Source organism: Sorex fumeus, unplaced genomic scaffold (assembly GCF_029834395.1).
Source record: "Sorex fumeus unplaced genomic scaffold, SorFum_2.1 ptg000131l, whole genome shotgun sequence".
Lineage (NCBI taxonomy): Eukaryota > Metazoa > Chordata > Mammalia > Eulipotyphla > Soricidae > Sorex > Sorex fumeus.
In genome coordinates, this window is record NW_026606188.1 from 10,941,152 (window position 1) to 10,965,419 (window position 24,268).

The window sequence follows — 24,268 nt, forward strand, 5'->3', positions numbered from 1 at the left end:
AGATTGGTTTTTAAAAAAAAAAAATTTTGGAGGGGCTGGAGTGATAGCACAGTGGGTAGGGCCTTTGCCTTGCACACAGTCAACCCAGGTTCAATTCCTGGCATCCCATTTGGTCCCCAAAAACCTGCCAGGAGCAATTCCTGAGTGCAGAGCCAGAATTAACCCCTGAGCAATGTTGGATGTGACCGAAAAAGCAAAGAATAAATAAATAAAACCTTTTGGATTAGATAGATATATCTTATTTGGAGGGCTGCAGTGATAGTACAGCAGGTAGGGTGTCTGCCTTGCACATGGCCTACCCGGGTTTTATTCCTCCATCCCTCTAGAAGAACCCAGCAAGCTACCAAAAGTGTTTCACTCGCACGGCAAAGCCTGACAAGGTACCTGTGATGTATTCAATATGCCAAAAACAGTAACAACAAGTTTCACAATTTGTTGTGAGACGTTACTGGTGCCCCCTCAAGTAAATTGATGAACAATAGGAAGACAGTGACAGTGACAGTGACAATCTTATGTGTAATGTAAAGATACTTCCATCTTGTACATACAGTTTTACATTCCACATAAGATATAAAGATAAGATACATTCCACATAACAACAAACAAAGATAACTTAATGGGAGAACCAATGTACACAATTGAGTTGGCATTGGAAGAGGATTGTGAGGGAGGTGCATTGATAGTCCTTGAGGGAAGGATGTGGGTACACTGATGATGGTATAGTATTGGAATTCTGTGCATGAGGAACCATTCTTAACATTATTGTAAACTGCAGAATATGTCAATTAAAAAAATTCTTTAAACTGTTAAGTAAAAACTAAAATGATAAATGTATAAAATCACAAAAATAAATAAAATGAAATAAAATTGTGATTGCAGAACAAAGCAGTTCAATTACTTAAAATGAGGACTCTTTCATAAGTGAATTATACATAAACTAGAACTTTTCCACTTATTTTAAATATTGTGGTTTACAAAGTTATCATGATGCATTTGCTACAGGCATTCAATATTCTAACACCAATCCCACCACCAGTGTGAATTTCCCTCCACCATTGCTCCATTTTCCCAAGTATCTCTCTAAGCTGCCCCCTTATCAGGGGAGTTAAATTTGACTCACAGAAAAGAGCATTTTGTTGTTTATTTGTTCTTTGCTATCAAAATAGTCAATTCCTTTAAAGTATTCAATCAAAGTGTTTGTAGTGGCAGAAATTTATCTATCTTTCTTCAACCATTTTCCCAAATATTTCATTCATAGATATTCCCCGGTCCTCCCGTTGTTTATCGATTTGCTCGAGTGGGCCCAGTAACGTCTCCATCGTGAGACTTCTTGTTACTGTGTTTGGCATATCAAATACGTCACGGGTAGCTTGCCAGGCTCTGCCGTGCGGGCGAGATACTGTCGGTAGCTTGCCGGGCTCTCCGAGAGGGGCAGAGGAATCGAACTCGGGTCGGCCATGTTGGCCACTTGTAAGGCAAACGCCCTACCACTGTGCTATCACTCCAGTCCATTTCATTAATAGAAAAAACATAAAGGTGCTATCTCTGTAAATATTCTTGTGCACACCTAATTTTAGTATATTCTCCTGGTCCATCTTTTCTAGAATGTCATTCTATCTCCTCCATCCTTAGCTGTAAACTGCTTTTTGTTCAAATAAAGCTTAATTCATTTAAGGTTTCTACTACCATCATATTCCATGGAATTCTATCACTTTCTTAACTTTCCCCAGAATTTAATAAGGTATATTTCATTAGCCTGAAATTAGCTCTAGAAAAAAGATATTGTAGAATTGTAGGAGTTCTGATTTTAGTGCCATGCGTTGTACAAAAAAGATGTACAGCAATGACTTTTTACATAAGAACACTGCAGGTGCAGTGAAATGAGAAAAATATTATATTAAATATACATATTTAATGCTGTTTCATTAATTTTATTATCAACATAAATAATCCTAGTATCAATATGTATGGGTAATCTTTTAATCATACTAAATTTTAAGAAGTGAGTTATATTCATCAGAAAATTGAACAAAAATCATTTTCAATTAAGAATACCCTATCAACTGTCTTTCTCAGACTTAAAAGGGGAGAAAAAGAACTTTCAGAACAACTAAATAAGTTCACCTCCTCTAAACAACCCATGTAAAACAGAGTAAATGTATTCCTAGAAAAGAAAAACAAACCCACTTGGAAGTAACTACATACCTAAAGACATAAATTTAGGTGAAGGAGAGTAATAATGGGAACTTTTAGAGTGAACTTAAAATTTAAATGTTTTCAAATTGATTCTATAGACCTAAAACCCTAAATGCAAGCCTCAGACTGTCGCAAAACAAAATCTCTTAGAAGAAAAAAGAAAAAAAAGAGGCAAACGGGAACCTGTTACTATACTAAAACAGGGATGAGAGCAAAATAAGTAGAAAATAATCTAGATTTACTATAACAATACCCCCAAAACACTTAGAAAAATTTCAATAAATAGGCTTTCTCTAGTCTGTAAAACCCCATATTTCCTTAAACATGTCTCTCTCTTTGACCTCACATCTCTCTAAATTTTTTTAATAAAAACTCTTCTACTTCACTAAGATGAAAATCAATAAATGGATTTGTATAATAATATCAATGAACAGTGACTTTAAATCTCTGTGTAAAAGACATAGTAGAGCAAGTGGATCATGAAACAAAATCCAAATTTCTGCTGCCTAATATAGATTAATTTGATGTTCAAAGATGAACAAGCCTCAAAATAAAAAGTTGCAAAAAAAATCTTGCAAGCAAACAACATAAAAGTGAGTGAATACTCAAGAAAATAAAATAGACTCCAGTAAAATAAACAAGAGAAAAGAAAGGATATTGAGTAATAACTAACATAACAATCTCCCTAATATATACATTAACATTTAGACTTAATATCAATTGACACAGATATAAGAAAAATAATATATAAACCAAAGATTAAGAGGCCCAAAAAAGTAAATACACAGTAACACAACTACAGTAGGCTAGTTCAATATCAGCAATAAGACAGAAAATCAGAAATCAATTAGACAGAAAATCAATAAAGAAATAACAACCTCAATAAGAAATTGTATCAAATGGTTTTAATGGATACGTATACGGGTCTCCAACCTTCACGTGTTAAATGCGCATCTTCAAGTGCACAAGGACCATCCTTGAGAATATAACACATGATGGGATAAAAAAATGTTTAAATATTCAAGCAGAGATTAAATTCATGTTGACTATCTTCTTTTGGATAAAAATCATATACATTAAAAATTATGTTTTTAATTCACCATAAATTGAAAGCTAGAAAACCCTCAGTGATATGGAAAATGGTATATGTTGAAAACCATTGGTATATATAAGAAAATCAAATGATAATAAAACAAATTTCCACAATGAAATGACAATAGACAGTACTCACAGAGCATAATGGGTCTGTTTAAAAATAGTGAAACTCAGAGCAGGATAATTCTACATCAACAAATAGAAAAATATAAAATAAACAAACAAACCTATGTGTAAAGATGAAGGACAACCATGCGAGCAAGCCGGGTTTCACAAAGGATTCAGCACCATCAACCATATCCACACTATAACCAAGCTCATTGAGGTTTCTCGGGAGTCCAAGATGCTGCTCTGTCTAACGTTCATTGATTTAAAGAAGGCCTTTGATTCTGTTGGGACTGAAGCGGTCATTGAAGCCCTAGCCAATCAGGGCATTCAAACTCAATACATCAGGATTCTCCGTGAGCTGTATTACGGAATTACTACCAGGATCTCACCATTTTACAAAGAAGTAATCATTGATGTCAAGAGAGGGGTTCGGCAGGGTGATACCATTTCACCAAAACTCTTCAGTTGCCACCCTCGAGAACATCATGCGAAGACTGGAATGGGAAGGGATGGGAGTGAAGATAGACGGTCGGCAACTACATCACCTCCGCTTTGCTGATGACATCATTCTAATAACACCAAATATTAGTCAAGCAGCACAAATGCTGACCAACTTCGACCGTGAGTGTGGAAAGGTCGGACTGCAGCTGAATCTCACGAAGACCATGTTAATGAGAAACAGTTTCCTTCTTCACATTCCATTCACTCTCAACGGAATGACCATCTCTGAATGCAATAGTTATGTGTACCTAGGTCAAGAAGTCAACATGACAAAGACCTGGAACCTGAGCTGCGCAGGAGGAAGAGAGTGGCTTGGAACGCCTTCAAGAACATAGAAGAAATAGCTAAGAGGACAAAGAACCTCCAGCTCCGGGCACATCTCTTTGATTCCACTGTTGTTCCTGCATTAACATATGCCTTAGAGACCTGGGTTCTACCCAAACAGCATGAGAACGCTATTAGGGTCTCCCAAAGAGGAATTGAAAGAGCTATCCTTGGAGTATCATGTTTCACTCAAATGAGAGAAAGAATTTGGAGTTCCAACCTCCGTTGACAATCAAGAATCAGGGACGCTGTCTCATTTGCCAAGGTGTCAAAAATCAGATGGGCTGGTCACGTAATGAGATTTAGAGATGACCACTGGACTAGAGTCATTACTGACTGGATTCCACGAGACGTCAAAAGACCATGTGGCCGCCCACCTACTAGATGGTCAGACTTCTTCATCAAGATCATGAAATATCGGTTTGAGGCTCTTCGACTTCCTAGAATGAACAGACGCCATTGGGCTACACTAGCACGCAACAGGGACAAATGGAGACGTTACTGGCGCCCGCTCAAGCAAATCGCCTATTAACGGGAAGTCAAAAGATCAAGTGATCAAGAGAAATGTTGATATCTTTGTTGCCATGAAATATTTTATTTCGTGTATAGTGACTTATTAATTTTGCAAAGAAATATAAAAATACTAATTTTAATTCAACATTAGGTAAAATCTAAGGATGTTAATTTTTCAGCATAAAAGTTATTAAAACTGTTGAGGTAAGGAGTAATTTTCCCCATAATTATGTAGTTATAGTTACCAAAACTATGTGTTAAGAAATTAGAATTCTAAGATTTTAAGAAGCTACATTAGAAACCTCCCCAAAATGATATCATTTTCTACTCTATAGAATAATACTAGTAAAATGAGTGAAGGATGCTTTAAAAGAGGGGGGGAATGGAGGGTGGGAGGGATACTGAGTTATGTGGTGGTGGGAAATGGGCACTGGTGGAAGGATGGGTATTTGATCATTGTATAATTGAAACCCAAGTATGAAATTTGTAAGTCTACAACTGTACTTCATGGGGTCTCACTAATTAAAATAAATAAATAAATAAATAAAACTTTTAAAAAATCATTATAACAGCATCTCTGAAATGCAGCTTCTCTGGTCTCCTGTACTCAAGGCAGATTCAAGATTTAATTGCAGGACTACTGAGTTTGGAAAAATGATGAAGAATGAGTGGGCTATGAGGACAAAAATATCAAAGTTGCCAATGCTACAAGGCTATGATTGCTATAGTATCATAGAAGAATCTTGTTGCTGTTACAAAGGCGTTTTGATTAGAACTTCATGGAATCTATATATCAAGTTGAGAAAGAATGACTTGATGACCTTGCCAAAAACATCAACTATCACACCGCAAATTTAGTTATTTGAAAACATTCATGGCAAAGTTTGTTTTGCATATGTATACCACGTGTGTATGTTGTTAAATCTATACTCAAACATTTCATTTAGAGACATACTATTACAAACAAAAATTGTTTTTCCTATTTAAAATTACACTTGTTCATTGTGGTAATAAAGAATAGCAATAGACTAGACGTTCAGGTTAATCTTGTATCCTATAACCATGTTATAATTATTTAATTCCAAAGTGTTTGGGAGGATAGGGTACATTTAGTTGGGGTTTTATACATAACCAGTCATTGGTGAAATAAAATTGTTTTTATGTCTCACTCCCAGATTATAATATTTTTCCTTTCCATATAGGATTGACTCATTGCCATAACCTTTAATCCAATGTTAAAAGGCAGCAATGAAGAATTGAGATCAAGTGACTAGCCTCTGTGAGCTCCTAAGTTTAACTTCAGGAATGCATGCCCCCCTGACACTGCTGGATGTCGTCTAGATGACCCCAAACACTACTGGGAGGAGCATGGGAGGAGTGGCTCCATCACCAGATGTGAGCCCTTTTATTTAGTTATTTGTTTGTTTATTTATTTATTTAGCTTTTTTGGGTCACACCTGACTCATGCACAAAGACATTACTCCTGGAGGTGTTCGGGGTACCATATGGGATGCTGGGGATCAAACCCGGGTCAGTCGCATGCAAGGCAAACACCTTAACCACTGTGCTATCGCTCCAGCCCCATATGAGCCCTTTAAAAAAAATAACAACAACAGAAATGATGAGAGGCATCATCTTTGCCTTCCTCCTGATCTTAGCAGGAAGACTTTAAGTTTCTCACTATTAAGTGTGAATATCACCTTGGGAAGTTTTTATAGATGCTCTTTACCAAATAGAGGAAGTTCCTAATTTTTTAGTTACATGTGCAGAAAACTTTTCTGATCACACACCTTAACTATCATATCATGTCAGTTACACTTTAGTCAAGTTTTATATCATGTTTAAAAGTAAATATGTGGATCTCTCACATTTATTAGATAACCAGGTTTGGTAACCTGCACTGACTCACATTATTTTTCCTGGTTTTTGAGGATAAAGCTCTGCCTGAGTGCAGAAAATACTAGTAGAAAGTGGGCTGTACACCGGTCTGAGACCTCAGACACACTAGCTACAAAGCTCCATCCAGGACTCCAGAAGGCGAAACCTTCTGTACCTGTTTTCTTGTCTCTACAGCAATAGGCTTAAGACAAGTGGTCCAGAAACACCATAAAACCTTTGTTCACTAAGTAATGATCTTGACTATGTAAAACACAAATATCTGGAGGTTCTGTCATTTCTAACCACAGTCACTGAAAGATTTGTAACAATGCTATACTTTCACAAGAGGCAAATTTTACTGAATTCTCTACATACTATTCAGGTATTCCTCATCCACTGTTCTTTCCTAAATATTATATGATTCCTCATACTGCTAAAGAAGTTCTTTTAACATTGACTATAAGGAAGTTCATTTTGTGTTTTGTTGTTGTTGTTTGTTTTTTGTGTGTGTGTGTTTGTTTTAATCACACCCAGTGGTGCTCAGGATTTACTCTTGTATCTGCACTCAGAAACTCAGGAATCACTCTTGGTGGGCTTGGGGAAAATATGGTGGTGTGCCAGGAATTGAACACAGATTGACTGGGTGCAAGGCTACACACTGACTGTCACTTGTCACTGAAGGTTCTACTCATTACTCACTCTTTTGATTTTTGTTTTTCTGAGATTTTTTTCACCATTTAAGCCAATTTCGTAGGGTATACTATTTTAGATTGATGACATTATTCCCTTTCAGTCTTTTAAATATTTTTAAAAAATCTCTTTTTGTACTACAATTTCTGAATATTTTGTACTTTTCTCTGTGTGTTTTTTTCTGTTTCCAGAGATTTCTATTTCTATTCAGAAATCTTTCTTATTTATATTTGTTTTATTTGAAATTTTTATTAGTGAAACACCATGAGGTACAGTTGTAGACTGACAAATTTTTGTGCTTGGGTTTCAGTTATACAATTATCTAGTACCCATTCGTATGGGATTGCCCATTCTCCACCACCAATGATTCCAGAATCCATCCCACCAACCCCCTTCCCCCTCCTGCCTCTGTGGCAGGACATTACCTTTTGTTCTCTATCTCCTTTTGGGTGCTGTGGTTTGCAACAGAGACATTGAGTAGCAATCATGTTCGGTCTATAGTCTACTTTCAGTATTCATCTCTCATCCTGGGAAGATCCATCCAACACCCTTTATTTGGTGTTGCCTTCTCTACCTGAGCTGCCTTTCCCCCTAGAATGTGCGGCTGGCCTCCAAGCCATGGAGTAAACCTCCTAGTACGTATCTCGGCTATTCTTGGGTGTTAATCCCCTAATTTGTTACTTTATGTTCCTCAGATAATCTTTCTATGTCTTTCCCTCTCTTTCTGACTCATTTCACTTAGCATGATACTTTCCAGGTAGTACCACTTGTATGTAAATTTCATGAATTCATCTTTTCTAACAGCTACATAGCATAGATGTAGGTCCATTGTGTAGATGTACCATTGTGTAGATGTACCAAACTTTCTTTAACCAGTCATCTGTTCTCGGGAACTCAGGTTTTTTCCAGATTCTGGTTATTGTAAACAGTGCTACAATGAACAATCAAGTGCAGATGTCTCTTTGACTATACCTTTTTGCCTCTCTGTGATATATTCCCAGTAGTGGTGTTGCTGGGACAAATGGGAGCTCAATTTCTAATTTTTTGAGGATTGTCCATACTGTTTTCCAAAAGGACTGAACCAGTCGACATTTCCACCAGCAGTGTAGGACGGTCTCTTTCTCAACACATCCGTGCCAACACCAGTTGCTTTTGTTTTCTTGGATGTGGGCCAGTCTCTGTGGTGTGAGATGATATCTCATTGTTGTTTTGATCTGCATATCCCTATGATTACTGATGTAGAGCATTTTCTCATGTGCCTTTTTGCTATTCGAATTTCTTCTTTGAGAAATTTTCTGTTCATTTCATTACCCCATTTTTTGATGGGGTTGGAAGTTTTTTTCTTGTGGAGTTCAGCCAGTACTTTGTATTTCCTTGATATAAACCCCTTGTCAGATGGGGATTGGGCGAATATCCTTTCCCATTCTGCAGACTGTCTTTGTATTTTGGTCAGTTTCTTTTGAGGTACAGAAGCTTCTTAGTTTAAGATAGTCCCATTTTTCTATCTCTGTTTTCGCTTGCTTGGCCTGTAGCATGACATCTTTGAAGATACCGTTTGTTTCAGTGTTGTGGAGAGTTTTGCCAACCTTCTGTTCATTGTACCTAATGGATTCTGGAATGATGTTGAGGACTTTAATCCATTTTGATCTTACCTTTGTGCATGGTGTTAGGCAGAGATCTGAGCCAATTTTTTTTGCATGTACCTGTTCAGTTTTGCCAGCACAATTTGTTAAAGAGGCTTTCCTTGCTCCATTTCACATTTCTTGCTCCCTTATCAAAGACTAGATAATCATATGGTGGGGGGAGATGTCAGTATATTCAACCCTGTTCCATTTATCTGCAGCTCTGTCTTTGTTCCAGTACCATGCTGTTTTAATTATTACTGCTTCTTATTAGAGGTTGAAGTTAGGGAGGATTCCTCCCATTTTCTTGTTCGAAGAACTGCTTTAGCTATTCGTGGGGGCTTATTGTTCCATATGAATTTCAGGAGTATACCTAAGCTGATTCCTAGGTACTTAATTTTCTGGGCACAATTCTGAATGAGATTGTTTTTTCATGTCATTTTCTTCTCTCTCACTGTTTGCATATAGAAAAGACTTCGACTTTTGATTATTGATTTTATGCCTGCAACTTTACTATACAAGTCTATTGTTCCTAGGAGTTTCTTGGTAGAGGCTTTAGGGTTCTCTAAGTTTATTATCATATCATCTGCGACTAGTGAGAGCTTGATTTCTTCCTTTTCTAACTGAATGCCCTTAATATGTTTTTCTTGCCTAACCACGATTGCAAGTAATTCCAGTACTATATTGAACAGCAGTGAAGAGAGTGGGTATCTTTGTCTTGTCCCTGATCTTACAGGGAAGGCTCCTAGTTTTTCCTCATTAAGGATGATGTTTGCTGTAGGCTTGTGGTAGATGACTTTAACTATATTGAGGAAAGTCCCCCTCTATACCCATTTTGGCGAGGGTTTTAACCATAAACAGGTGCTGGACTTGTCAAATGCTTTCTCTGCATCTATTTATTTGAGCATATGTTTTTATCTTTTCTTTTGATGATATTATGAATTAGGGTGATTGATTTCAAATGTTAAACCATCCTTGCATCCCTGGGATGAATCCAACTTGGTCATGGAGTATGATCTTTTTGATGAGTTGCTGAATTCTATTTGCTAGTATTTTGTTGAGAATCTTCACATCCGTGTTCATAGAAATATCGGCCTGAAGTTTTCTTTTCTTGTGGTGTCTTTGTGTCCTTTAGGTATTTTAGAGATATGGACTTCATAGAAATTGTTTGGGAGAGTTTCAGTTTCTTCAATATCCTGGAAAAGCTTGAGAAGCACTGGCAATAAGTCCTCTTTAAATGTTTGGAAACATTTGCTACTAAATCCATCTGGACCAGGTCTTTTGTTCTTGGGAAGACTTTTGATTACAGTTTCAATTTTCTTGATGTTAATAGGTCTATTAAGGTACTCTAGATTTTCTTGATTCAGCCCTGGGAGATTATAGAAATCCAGAAATTTATCCATTTCTTCTAGGTTCTCTTGTTTTGTGGCATACAGACTTTCAAATTAGTCTCTGATGATCTTTTGAATTTCTTTGGTTTCTGTTGTGATATTCACATTCTCATTTCTGATTCGGTTTATTAGGGTTCTCTCTCTCTCTCTTTCTTTGTGAGTCTTGCTAGTGGTTTATCTATCTTGTTTATTTTCTCAAAGAACCCGCTCTTGGTTTCGTTGATCTTTTGAATTGTTTTTTGTGTTTCCATGTGGTTGATTTCTGCTCTAAGTTTTATTATCTCTTTCCTTCTGCCTGATTCGGACTACTTTTGTTGATCCTTTTCTAAGATCTTGAGCTTTGAAATCATTTTGAAATCAAGTTGTTTATGTGGGCCCTTTCTTCCTTCTGAGAAATGCTTGCAGAGCTATAAATTTTCCCCTTAACATGCCTTTAGTTGCATCCCAAAGGTTCTGGTAGCTTGTGTCTTCATTCGCATTTGTTTCAAGATATCTTTTAATTTCATCCTTGACTTTTTTCCTTGACCCACTCGTTGTTCAACATTGAGTTGTTTAATTTCCAGGTGTTTGATTTGGTTCTCCGTATCTGTGTATGATTCGCTTCTATTCTCAATGCATAGTGATCTGAAAAGATTGTTGATACTATTTCTATCTTCCTGATTCTGTTGAGGTATCTCTTTTGGTCTAGCACATGGTCAATTTTGAAAAGTGTTCTGTGTGCACTGGAGAAGAATGTGTATTCTTTCTTTTGGGGGGTGTAAAGCCTGTAAAGGTCTGTAAGCCCTCTCTTGTCTATTTCTTTCTTCAATGCCAATGTTTCCTTGCTGAGTTTTGTTCTTGTTGATCTATCAGAGGTGATAAGGCGATGATGAAGTCTCTGGCTAATATTGTGTTCTGACAATGTCCTCCTTAAAATCTGTTAGCAGTTATTTTTAATATTTAGATGTTCCCTTATTAATGCGTATACATTTAAGAGCGTGATTTTTTCCTATTGTGCGTATTCCTTAATGAATAGAAAATGGCCTTCATTGTCCCTTCTAATCTTTTTGACCTGAATTGTATGTTGTTGCATACAAGTATTGCCACCCCAACGTTTTTGGAGAGAGCTGTTTGCTGGTAGGATTGTTTTCCATCCTTTAACATTAAGTCAGCCTCTCCTTTCTCATGTTTCTAAACGCTGCTGTATTGGTAGCTCTTTCAGAGTCAGGGGAACGAGACCCATTGTAATTACTGGTTTTGGCATATTGAATATGCCATGGATAGCTTGCCAGGTTCTGCCGTGTGGGTGGGATACTCTTGGTAGCTTGTTGTGCTCTCTGAGAGGGACAGAGGCTTTTAGGGAGGCCTCTAATCGCTCTTACAGGTGTTCCCATGGTTCAAAACATATTTGAACCCTATCAAATATGGTGCTGCAAACCTGCAAGATGGGTATTAAGTGTCTTATGATATGTTCCAACTATCGACTGATCTGCCTAATATTTGTCATCTACAAGCTGTTCACTCAAGTCATCCTGAATAGGATTGGGAGAACACTAGATGAAGGACAACCCTGTGAGCAAGCTAGGTTCCGAAAAGGAATCAGCACGATCGACTATAACCACACAATAATTAAGCTCATTGAGGTTTCTCGGGAGTTCAAGATGCCACACTGTCCAACGTTTATTGATTTAAAGAAGGCCTTTGATTCTGTTAAGATAGCAGCTGTCATTGAAACCCTAGCCAAACTGGGCGCTCAAACTCAATACATCAGAATTCTCTGTAAGCTGTATCATGGTTTCACTACCAGGATATCACCATTCTACAGAGAAGGGATCATGGATGTCAAGGGAGGGATTCAGCAGGAATATACCATTTTATCAAAACTCTTCAGTGCCACCCTTGAGAACGTCATGCAAGGACTGGAATGGGAAGGGATGGGAGTGAAGATAGACGGTTGGCAACTACATCACCTCCGCTTTGCTGATGACATCGTTCTAATAACACCAAACATTAGTCAAGTGGCACAAATGCTGGCCAACTTCAACTGTGAGTGTGTAAAGGTCAAACTGCAGCTGAATCTCTCGAAGACCATGTTAATGAGAAACAGTTTCCTTCCTGATGTTCCATTCACTCTCAACAGAATGACCATCTCCGAATGCAACAGTTGTGTGTACCTAGGTTGAGAAGTCAACATGATGAATCACCTGGCACGTGAGTTGCACAGGAGTAAAGGAGCTGCTTGGAATGCCTTCAAGAGCCTCAAAGAAATAGGTAAGAGGATGAAGAAACTCCAGCTCTAGCCACATTTCTTCGATTTCACTGTTCTTCCTGCATTAACATATGCCTCAGAGACCTGGGCCCTATGAAAACAGGGTGAGAACTCTATTAGGGTTTCCCAAAGAGAAATCGAAAGAGCTATGCTTGAAGTAACCTGCTTCACTCAAATGAGAGAAATAATCTGAAGTTCTGATCTCCATCAATGGTCAAGAATCAAGGACGCTGTCTCGTTTGCAAAGGTGTCAAAAATCAGATGGGCTGGACACATAATGAGATTTGGAGATGATCACTGGACTAGAGCCGTTACCAACTGGATTCCACGGGACATCAAAAGATGGCGTGGACGCCCACCTATGAGATAGTCAGACTTCGTGAAGACCCTGAAGGATCGGTTCGAGGCTCTTCATGTTCCCAGAACAAGCAGATGCCTTTGGGCTACACTAGCACACGATTGGGATGAATGGAGATGTTACTGGTGCCTGCTTGAGCAAACTGATGAGTAATGGGGTGTCAAGTCAAGTCAACTTTAAGTCTGGGTTTGCTCTGACTGTTCAGATGAGTTTCGTGTAGGCAGCAGAATGTTGAGTTCTGTCTCTGAATCCATTTTGCCGCTCTGTGTCTCTTAATTGGTGAATTTAGACTGTTGAAGTTGAGAGAGATTATTGTTATGGAGTTTTGTGTCATCTTTCTGTAAGGGTCCGTTGTGCTTGTAGGGTTTGTCTTGTCTTAGAGTAGCCCCTTTAGCCCTTCTTTTAAGTTTGGTTTTGAGTCTATGAAGTCCCTGAGCTGCAGTTTATCCAGAAAATAGTGTACTGTTCCTTCAAGTATGAGTGAGAATTTAGCTGGATAGAGTATTCTTGGTGAAGCATTCATTTCAATGAGTTTTTTTCACTATATCCCACCATTGCCTTCGGGATTGGAGGGTTTCCTCTGATAGGTCTGCTGCGAATTTAAGGGGTGCTCCTTTGTATATGATTTCCTTCTTTGACCTTACTTCTTACAGTATTGTGTCTCTATCTGTGGCATCCATCATCCTAACTATGATATTTCTTGGAGTGTTTTTCTTATGGTCTCTTTTAGCTGGCACCCTTTAGGCTCCTTGAATCTGAATGGCTGAATAGTCCAGCTCTGGGAATTTTTCAGCAATGATTTGTTTAACCGTGGCTTTTTCATTGGGATTGTTTCATTGACTCTCTGCTACTCCAATGGTTCTAATGTTGTTCCTTTTGGAATCATCTCCTAGGACTATGATTCTCTCTAGAGCTATTTTGAGGTCTCTTGTCATTGTTTGTTGTTGCCTGTTGGCTTGGTGCAGTTGATCTTCCAGATCACTGATTCTGTCTTCAGCTGAGGCCATTCTACTATTGAGGGCACACACTGAGTTTTTTATTTCATCTACTGAATGTTTTATACGTGACATTTCTGTGCATAGCTTTTAAATTTCTGCTCTAATTTCTTCCCGTAATTTCTCGATTGTTTCTCTCATGTCCTCTTTTAATTTACTGGATATCTGTCTCACTGTTTCATTAAGTTCATTGAACATCTTCATTACTTCATATCTGAATTCTTTTTCAGAGAGATCCCTTAGGAGAGTAGCACCTATTGAGGTTTCTGGACTCTTTTCATCATCCTTCCCACATGATGGGGATTTGCATTGTTTCTTCATGTTGGTGTGGAGGTAAGGGGACTGATATATTACTTGAGATTGCTGGATATGAGTAGATTACTTGCCATTGAGTGAGTGTCCGCCCGCCCAAAATTATGCCATGCCTAGTTCTACAGAAGCCACGCCCACTTATGAAGGGGCCACGCCCCCTACATGTACCTGGTTTGTGTTGGGGTTACAAACCTGGGGGAGGAAGAAGACCTGCACACCGTTGGGGACAAACAGCTATTCAGAAATCTTTAAGCTTAGAAATTTTCTCCTTACCTGTTTCCAGACAATTAATGAGTCATCAAAAACATTTTTTAAAATTGGTTTCACTATTTTATCTGAATGATATCTCTTCAATAATTTCATTGAATTTTCTTTATTTCTTTGCTTACATTGCCAATTTGCTCTTATCTATTCTGTGCTTGTGAATAGCAAGAAGAATTGCCATGCTATATTGAGGCTAATGGTATCTTCAAAGACGACACTCCACTGACCAACCAAGTAGAAACAGAGATAAACAAATGGGACTATCTTAAATTAAGAAACCTCTGCACTTCAAAAGATACAATAACCAGAATACAAAGACAATCTACCCAATGAGAAAGGATATTTACCTAATGCCCATCTGATAAAGGGTTGATATCAAGGATATACAAAGCATTGGTTGAACTCCACAGAAGAAAACATCTAACCCAATTAAAAACTACGGTGATGAAATGGACAGAAACTTTCCCAAAGAAGAAATCCGAATAGCTAAAAGGCACATGAGAAAATGCTCTACCTCACTAATCATCAGGGAGATGCAGATTAAGACAACAATGAGACATCATCTCACACCACGGAGACTGGCCCACATCCAAGAGAGCAAAAGCAACCAGTGTTGGCGCAAATGTGGAGAGAAAGGACTCTACTTCACTGCTTGTGGGAATGCCAACTAGTTCAGACCTTTTGGAAAACAATATGGAGGATCCTCAAAAAATTAGAAATTGAGCTCCCATTTGACCCAGCAATACCACTCCTAGGAATATGTCCTGGAGAGGCAAATAAGTATAGTCGAAATGACATCTGCACTTGTTTGTTCATTGCTGCACTATCATAATAGCCAAAATCTGGGAAAAAAACAAATGCCCAAGAACAGATGACTGGTTAAAGAAAATTTGGTACATCTACACAATGGAGGACTATGCAGCTGTTAGAAAAGATGAAGTCATGAAATTTACATACAAGTGGTACTACTTGGAAAGTATCATACTAAGTGAAATGAGTCAGAAAGAGAGGAACAGACTCAGAAAGAGTGCATTCATCTGGGGAATATAAAGTAACAAATTGGGAGACTAACACTCAAGCATAGCCAAGATAAGTACAAGGAGGTTCACTACACGGCTTGGAGGGCAGCCGCACCTGCTGAGGAAGAAGGCAGCTCAGATAGAGAAGGGAGTACCAAATAAAGGGTGTTGGGAGGATCCTCCCAGGATGAGAGATGCATGTTCAAAATAGACTATAGACCAAACATGATTGTCACTCAATGCCTCTTTTGCAAACCACAGCACCCCAAAGGAGAGAAAGAACAAAAGGGAATGCCCTGCCACAGGGGTGGGGTGGGATGGGGGCATGGGGTGGTGGGATTCCAGGAGCATTCGAGGTGGGTATGGGCACTGGTGGAGGGATGGGTACTCAATCATTGTATAACTGAAACCCAAGCACAAAAATATGTAAGTCTACAACTGTTCCTCATGGTGTTTCACTAATAAATAAATAAATAAATAAATAATAAAAAGTAAAAATAAATCTTTGGCACAAAAAATTAAAAAAGTATAATTGCCATTTTAATCATAATTGTTTCAAATTATAGATCTAATCATGTTATATATCTATAATATCTGAAACTGTGTCTCATGCTTACTTATCTCTTCAAACTTTATGTTTTACTCTTACTTTAACTTGTCATTTCTTTTCTTAAAAATCAGACATGTTATATAATTGATAAAAGAAATTTTTGTAAATAGGCCTTTAGAGATATAAGGGGAAGTGAAGCATTCAATAGTACAGTAATTTGATTCTTTTTGTGCCTTTGTCTATGAACTTAACACATTAATCTGGGTGTTTTCATTCTTTGAGTGTGACAGCATGGTTAGGAATGAATTATTTCCCTTACTCCAAGATTATTGTTATGGTATCTTCCTCTTCTTAGCTAATTAGAGACTGATAGCACATCTCAGGGAATAGTAAAGTTAATTTCTCCTAGGGGAGGCCATTGTCCAAAAGAGTAGTTTGGCATATTCAAAAAAAGAGTACTTTTTCTCTTTTTCTCTTTTATCTTTCAGAGGCAGGATGGGATTTTTATTTTTTTTTACATATTCCTAATAAGAAACTAGTAAAATTTTAGAAGATTACCAAAACCTGGGTGCTTATTTGATAACTGAATTTTCCTAGAATTGTAATCAATTTTTCCAAGCAGCATTAACTTATTATTTATTTTCTAAGAACGATTGTTTATATTCATTTAGGTTTTCAGTTGTTTAAGGATACAGTGGCAATGTTCAGATCCTTTAATCTGTCACTGTCCTCCCTTTGCTCCAGCGGGACCAGTAATGTCTCCATTGTGAGACTTGGTTTTTCTGTGTTTGGCATATCAAATACCTCACAGGTAGCTTGCCAGGATTTACCGTGCAGGTGAGACACACTCGGTAGCTTGTCGGGCTCTCATAGAGGGGCGGAGGAAGTGAACGCGGGTTGGTCAGGTCGGCCATGTGCAAGGCAAAAGCCCTACCGTTGTGCTATTGCTCCAGCCTTAAAGACACATCAGAACCTTATTATGTTCCCAACCCAAGGAGCTATTCTTTACCTTAGTGATGTCAGCAGCTTCTTCCCTCCTGCCAGGGCAGGAGATGGTCAGAGACCTGGACTGGTCTGTCAGGCCCTGGGCGTGGGGAAAGGAATGACACTGGAATTGGGTGCCCAGGACCTCCTGGCTGTGCGAGCAAAGGGCATCAACCCCCTCCCCCTCACTGAAGTGGCACTTATGCCCCCTTGGACCCCTTACCCTCACTGGAGATCGAGTGAGCCTGCGGAGGCTACCTCATGGTGTGAGGTCACAGCAGGAGACAGGGGCGATGGGGTTGTCTGTTAAGCAGAGGACACGGAGTTGAAGCTCTTGGATAAAAACGGCAGCATGATCATACTGTGATCGGGATGGTGCCATTCTCTGTAAGCATGTATGCTGGATCATGGAACCTTGCTCATTTGCACACTCAAACTTGTCATGTGACCGTAATGGTAGTCTTTTAAAGCTCGGTTACAGATAGCTCTGCCTTTGAAACAGGCACAAATGACTAACTGTGAGGTGACTACGTTGGGTCTCTGCCAGTGTGTATCACGCAGTGGTGCACTTGCCTTTTTAAAGGCGTCCCTCGAGCTACTGAGTTACGTTCAAGTGCTCTGATGCACGCACTGGGTCCCTCTTCCTGCATGCCCAGCCCAGCCCTGAAGGGACCGCTGCTCCATGTTAACTCCCACTTGGGGCAGGAAGCCAGATTCTGGAAGTTCTCCATTGCTCTGTGGTGATTATTCCCATTGCACTTGTAACCCCGAATATGAAATTTTTTCCACGCCAGTGACCATTAGGGAGTCCTGTGGTACAAGTTCCCACAAAGGACCCAGACTTGTCTCCAGCTCTGTAGCTGTCAAACTCAGTCTCAGATGATTGTCCTTACTGAGAGGTCAGGTACCAAAACAAGATATCCTGTCCCATCCCCAAAGTCCTCTTTGACTAGGCTTCAAATCTGGCAGGTGAGGTCCTTCAGGCTGGGTCATTTGATGGAACAATTCCCGGCAATTGGGCAAATAGTTTCATCTCACTAACTCCAAAGTGAAGCCCATGCAGAGGGCTGGGGTGGGTGTTAAGGGGCGTCCATGTCCCATCTGGGCATACCAACAATGCAGAGCCCCACTATCTGGGGGCTTTTATGGAGATTTCTTTCATGAAAGTATTGTATTATATATATATGTGTGTGTGTATATATATGTGCGTGTGTATATATATGTGTGTGAATACATGTGTGTGTGTATACACACACACACACACATACACATCACTGTATCACTGTCATCCCGTAGATCACTTCTCGACCTTTTGGCTAAGATCAAGTGTAGTGTGTAGACCCTTGTATACTGACTGGAATTCATATATCCTAGAAAAGACCGTTGAAGGAAAGTAATTCTTGACTTTAACCCCAAAAGATCTCATTTTGGCATAAATAACTACACTATTACAGTGCTTGCATATGAACATGTAAGCATATACATCTATATGACTATATTATTATGTATACATATATACATTTGTTGCTTTGTTAAAAATCAGTCACTGTTTTAGCCAATCAGCAATATTTTATTGGACAGATGGACAGATTGGGGAATATTTATTCTGCCTCCTCTTTTATATTAGTGACTTATTGAGGTAAACTTAGTTTAAGAAAGTGTCACTGTTCATTTGTGTTAGGTAATCAAGGTTACCACATCACACTTTATAACTCAGTGCCATTATCACTCTGCCACAAGATGTTGGAACTTTCCCTTGCTCTTCCTCCTATGCAAAAGACCTCAATTCCACTTTCAAAATCTAGAGGTCTGTTTACATTGATTATTGTCAATTATCTCTTTTGTTTACTAAAAAAAAATACTACGAAGGAATGGAAGGTATCAAACCTGGGTAACCCCTCAGCCCTGAATTACAAAAATAAGAATGCAAAAGCCGCAAGAGGATTTGAGTCAAGAGAAGGAGGTGGACCCCTGGTAACACAGGGACATTGGTCACTGTTTTCAGAAACTGGGTGCTGTCCAGTAGAAATAACTGTATACATCAAAACCAAGAGCCAACACTATTGTAAACCTTTGAACCAAGCAATATTTAATCAAAACAATAAAGCTCCTACGGAACGTAGGTAGGTGTGGGCAGGAAGCTAGGTATATTGGTGGAGGACAGTGATAAGGATTGTGAATTTGAATTTGGAATTTATGCCTGCAACTCCATTATCAATATCATTGAAAACCACCATGAATAAATTTGAAAGAAATTAACTACCTTTAAGTGACTTCACCCAGTATTGATTCTCTCCTTCTAACTTATTTTGCTCAGAATGAATCCTTTCAATTACATCCATGCTGGGAAAAGAAAGCAAAACTTTCTTTTTCTTACAGCTAACGACACGTCTTTATTCACTCATCTGTCACTGAACATTTGGAGTGCTTCCAGACCTTACTTATTGTACATATTTTTGCAGTGGACACATATTTTAATTTATCTTTTCCAAGAATTGTAGACACTTCTTCCTTGGAACATTCCTTGAAAGAAACGTTCAAAGCAGCCAATAATAAGCCATGGAGTAAGTAAATATATGGAGATCATAAAGTCAACACAATGCAACAACCAAGAACATCAGCACTATCTGTTGGATTATAATTCTAAACATTTTAGGTTTAACATTGGTTTGTCATTTCTCCTCTGACTTTTCTCCTCTGCTACCATGGAACTTAAGTTTACTAATACCCATCACAATTCTCCTGAAACAATCCCATTTCCTCGGTATTCATCTTTAATTTCTCTTTTGTTCTCCTTCCCCTATCTGTTAATTACTCATTTCCCCTAACTATGACTTGTAAAGTCAAATTCTTCAGAAATCACTGTATTTGCATTTGTAAGTGAAAGAGTGTTTTACTCTTTCCCTTATGTCCTTTGTACAGTTTACTTTAGAGCAATGTCCTTTTTGTATAGACACAGAAAGACAGTTAATGCTATGCTTTTATAGCTTGGGGATTAATTTCTCCAAATAATATTTATTCCTGGGTATATGTCATGTTTACTCGAGTTAAGCCTTAGATGCCCTTAGTTCCTAGTACCCCAAAAGCAGGGTCCTAGCAAAGGAACTGGATGGACCCAGGGCAAGCTGTAAGCTACCCTAGCATCGAAACGGGACATGACAAGCTCCATAAAACTTATAATAAACTAAGAGCACAGTTGTGGATGAATTCTGTCATGACCCAAAGCACAGTGACTAGAAGAGGATCCTGCTAGGATTAGGAAGGACTAATCTAGTCTGAGGACTGTAGTCTGGGATCTATAATGAGATGTCCCCAGGAAAGTCTTTTAAGCTTAACTTATTAAGCTTAATATATCTCTTACTATGTCCATACAAAATGACTAGAAAGATTATTAAGAAGTAAGTTTAAGGTGACTAAGGTAAGGAGAAATATAGCCTTAGATAAAATTCTGCCCTTGAGGAGATCTCCTAGCAGGATGAGATCTTTGTCTCAGAAGAGCCTCCTGGAAAGGATGTGCTTTCATATATTGATAATGTTCTCTCACTTGTATCAGTTGTCATACCATTGCTCATAGATTTGCTAGAGCAGGTACCAGTATTGTCTCCATTTATCCCTGTCCCAGGCTAGTGTAGCCCAATGGCATCTGCTTGCTCCAGGAACACAAAGAGCATCGAACCGTTGTTCAGGGTCTTGACAAAGAAGTCCAACTATCTCGTAGGTAGGTGGCCAGGTGTTCCTTTGACGTCTTGTGGAATCCAGTTGCTAATGACTCTAGTCCAGTAGTCATCTCCAAATCGCATTATGAGTCTGGCCCATCTGATTTTCAATGTCTTGGCAAACGAGACAGGGTCCCTGATCCTCTATTGTAGACAGAGAATGAACTCCAGATTACTTCTCTCACTTGAGTGAAGTGTGGTATTCCAAGCATAGTTCTTTGGATTCCTCTTTGGGAGACCCGAATAGCGTGTCTCTCACCTTTGTGTAGTTGCTACCCCCAACCCTTGCTGATTGTTCTCTGTAACTAGGCTGTAGAAGTGTGCTGCAAGAGGAGCAGTATAGTCAGAAGGAGGTAGAGGAAGGCTAGATTGGAATAAAGGCTAATTGATCACCGACCAGCCTGACCCTGTTTTCTCTTTCTTTTGTCCATTGCCTTTTGCCATCTGGGTAGGAAGGGAGCCTGACCGCTGAACACATGTGGCAAGAGAATGGCCACACTTATTTTGTGAATAAACATCTATCCTTATTTTTAATTTATATTAATAATAAGATAAATAACTTAAAGGAAGAAAAATGAGGTGCACTATTCACAGATGACAAAATTGTGAATAATCAATTAACACGTACATTAAATAAGGAATATCTTTTTATGAAAAGTGCAACTAAGACACAAAGGACATGGGATTTTATACAAATAAGATTAAGAACAATTAAGCTGACAATACCATGTGTTGGAAATAATGTAAAGAAATTGAAACTCTTATTCACTGTTTCTTAGGATATAAATTGGTATGTTGATCTAAAGAAGAATTGACAATAAATAATAAAATTAAATATCAAATTATCTATGACCCATAAATTTAACTTCTAGTTACAAATTCAAGAGAAATATTTGTGAATAATACAAGGATATCAATACAAAACTGGTTATAGGAACATTACTTGTAATACTAAGCAAAGCACAGGAAATAAATAAATGATAATTCTTTTATGTTATGCTCTGAAAATGAATAAAGTGAACTACATATATTAAGAAAGATAAGCCTCAAATATTTGAATCAGGTGTATTAAGACAGCATAAAAAATACACAACCAATTTTTGGTATGCACAAAACAATGTTTATAAAGTTATGTAAGAGTCATTGGAATTTTATTTTTATTTGGTAGTGTTTTCTTGACCATACCTAGTTGTGCTCAGAGCTTGCTCTTGACTTTGCACTCAAGAATTGATTCTGGAGTGGCTTGGAAGACACTATAGGCCGCCTAGGATAGAAACTTGGTCATTTTCTTGCAAGGAAAGTGTCCTACCCACTGTTCTATAGCTCCAGCCCTTGCACTGGAAGTTGAAATATCATATTCAATAGAGTGGCTTTTTTGAAATTTAGCATAAGGTTCAAAGTTAGAATCAAAGAGCATGCTTCTGAGCTTATATTGTGTAGTAACAATATGTCCTTTTATACGTGAGATGTACAGGAATTAAACTGAGTTTGATTCATTTAAGAGTAAATACTTAAAAAGTATTTATGGTTTTAAATAAATCTTAAATCAAGGTACTGAAGATCCATTCACATGTTATTTTCTATGCTTTGTATCACTTAATCACTTGATATCGCGTTACTCCTCGATTTGCTCGAGCAGGCGCCAGTAATGTCTCCATTCATCCCTGTTGCGTGCTAGCGTAGCCCAATGGCTTCTGCTAGTTCTAGGAACGTGAAGAACCTCAAACCGATTGTTTAGGGCCTTGATGAAGAAGTCTGACCATCTCGTAGGTGGGCATCCACGCGATCTTTTGACGTCCCTTGGAATCCAGTCGGTAATGGCTCTAGTCCAGCAGTTATCTCTAAATCTCCTCACGTGTCCAGCCCATCTGATTTTCAATGCCTTAGCAAACAAGACAGCGTCCCTGATTCTTGAGCATTGACAGAGGTTGGAACTCCAGATTCTTTCTCTCATTTGACTGAAGCGTGATGCTCCCTCCAATCATAGCTCTTTTGATTCCTCTTTGAGAGAACCAAATGCTTTGTATGAAATTTATAGTTTTAATAAATGACTTAATTTTAAAATTTATTTGATAGGAAAGTCATACATTGGAAAACTGAAATTTTGTTATGTAGTTGTAAACATAATTCTATTGTTTTATATTGTAGTTGCATAATGTTCTGATCAATATATATAATCATGGATTCGAGATGTTCTCCCTGGATTAGAAAGGTTTTTGTTCATACTTTTGTTTTGTTTTGGGGCCATGCCCATCTGTGCTCAGGCCTTATCCCTGACTGGGGACTTGCTCCTGGTGGTGCCCAGGAGACCTGGCTCTGCTGCACACAGGGCAGGCGCCTTGCTTGCTGTTCTATCTCTCCAGCCCCATTTCTATTTATCCTCATAAGTAAATCAAAGGCATTTAGAAAGATGTTTTTATCCTTATCAACCCATGCCTTAGTTGAGTAAAGTGAACCAATCTCTACTAAAACTCCTTCCCATCATTTTTGTCTTCCAAGTTCTTTCATTTCTTTAGGAGCATACAGGAATGTTTATATACTCAATTTAGTCACTTAAAATTGCAAAATTTGTGGCTATTTTTATTCATCCTTTGACTGGATACTTTGTGTTTGTATTCTTATAGTCAAGAATATAAAATATCAAGATTCTTGTCCAGAAAATAAAATTGTATACAGATGAACAAAAATTGGAAACGTAAGTAAATATTTCTAGTAAAAACAGAAAGCTCAGAAAATTCTAGCTGTCACTTCCCAGAAATGAGGGGAACCACAAACCATGTTTATCTGTGGTCACTGGATATTCTAAAAAACTTAGTAAATTATACACATATAAATGTATATATGTGTGTATATATAGATAGAGATATAGACAGGTAGATACATATATTGATAGATATTGATGTTATGACCTATATGAGTTACAAAGATTGCTGAAATATATAATTATTTCACTTACACTTAAATTAACTATCGAAATAATTTTTAGTATCTATTTAATCGGCAATCCTTATTTCTCTGTTTTGCTTTTCTCATTTTTGTTTTATTGCTTTTATACAAGACTATTAAATCCTACTCCTGGAAGAGAACAGCCCAGAGTCTCCTGCCTCCACGCCTGGCTGTCCTCACCAGGGCCCCTTGGAGGGGAGTGGGGTGAGTTTCCCTTCCCACCCTGAGCAGAACCCCAGCAGCTGAAGACCTCTGGTTCTAGTCACAGCCATGCTTAAAACCACTCTCTACACATTCAGACAAGCCTCACACATGAAGGAACTGGCAGAGAAAACCAGGTGCGCAGGACCCGGAGCATAGATCTCCAAGCCTGCTCGGATTGGGACTGGGGCCTTCACCAACCAGATCCCCCATCAAACAGCCAAGACCCAGAGACTATAAAACCGTGCTCCCTGGAAGCTTGTGGCTGCAAATGCGGCCACGCAACATCTTATTATCTAGTTCTTAGTCTGGAGAACCTGGCAGGCTACCAAAAGTATCCTGACCACACAGCAGAAT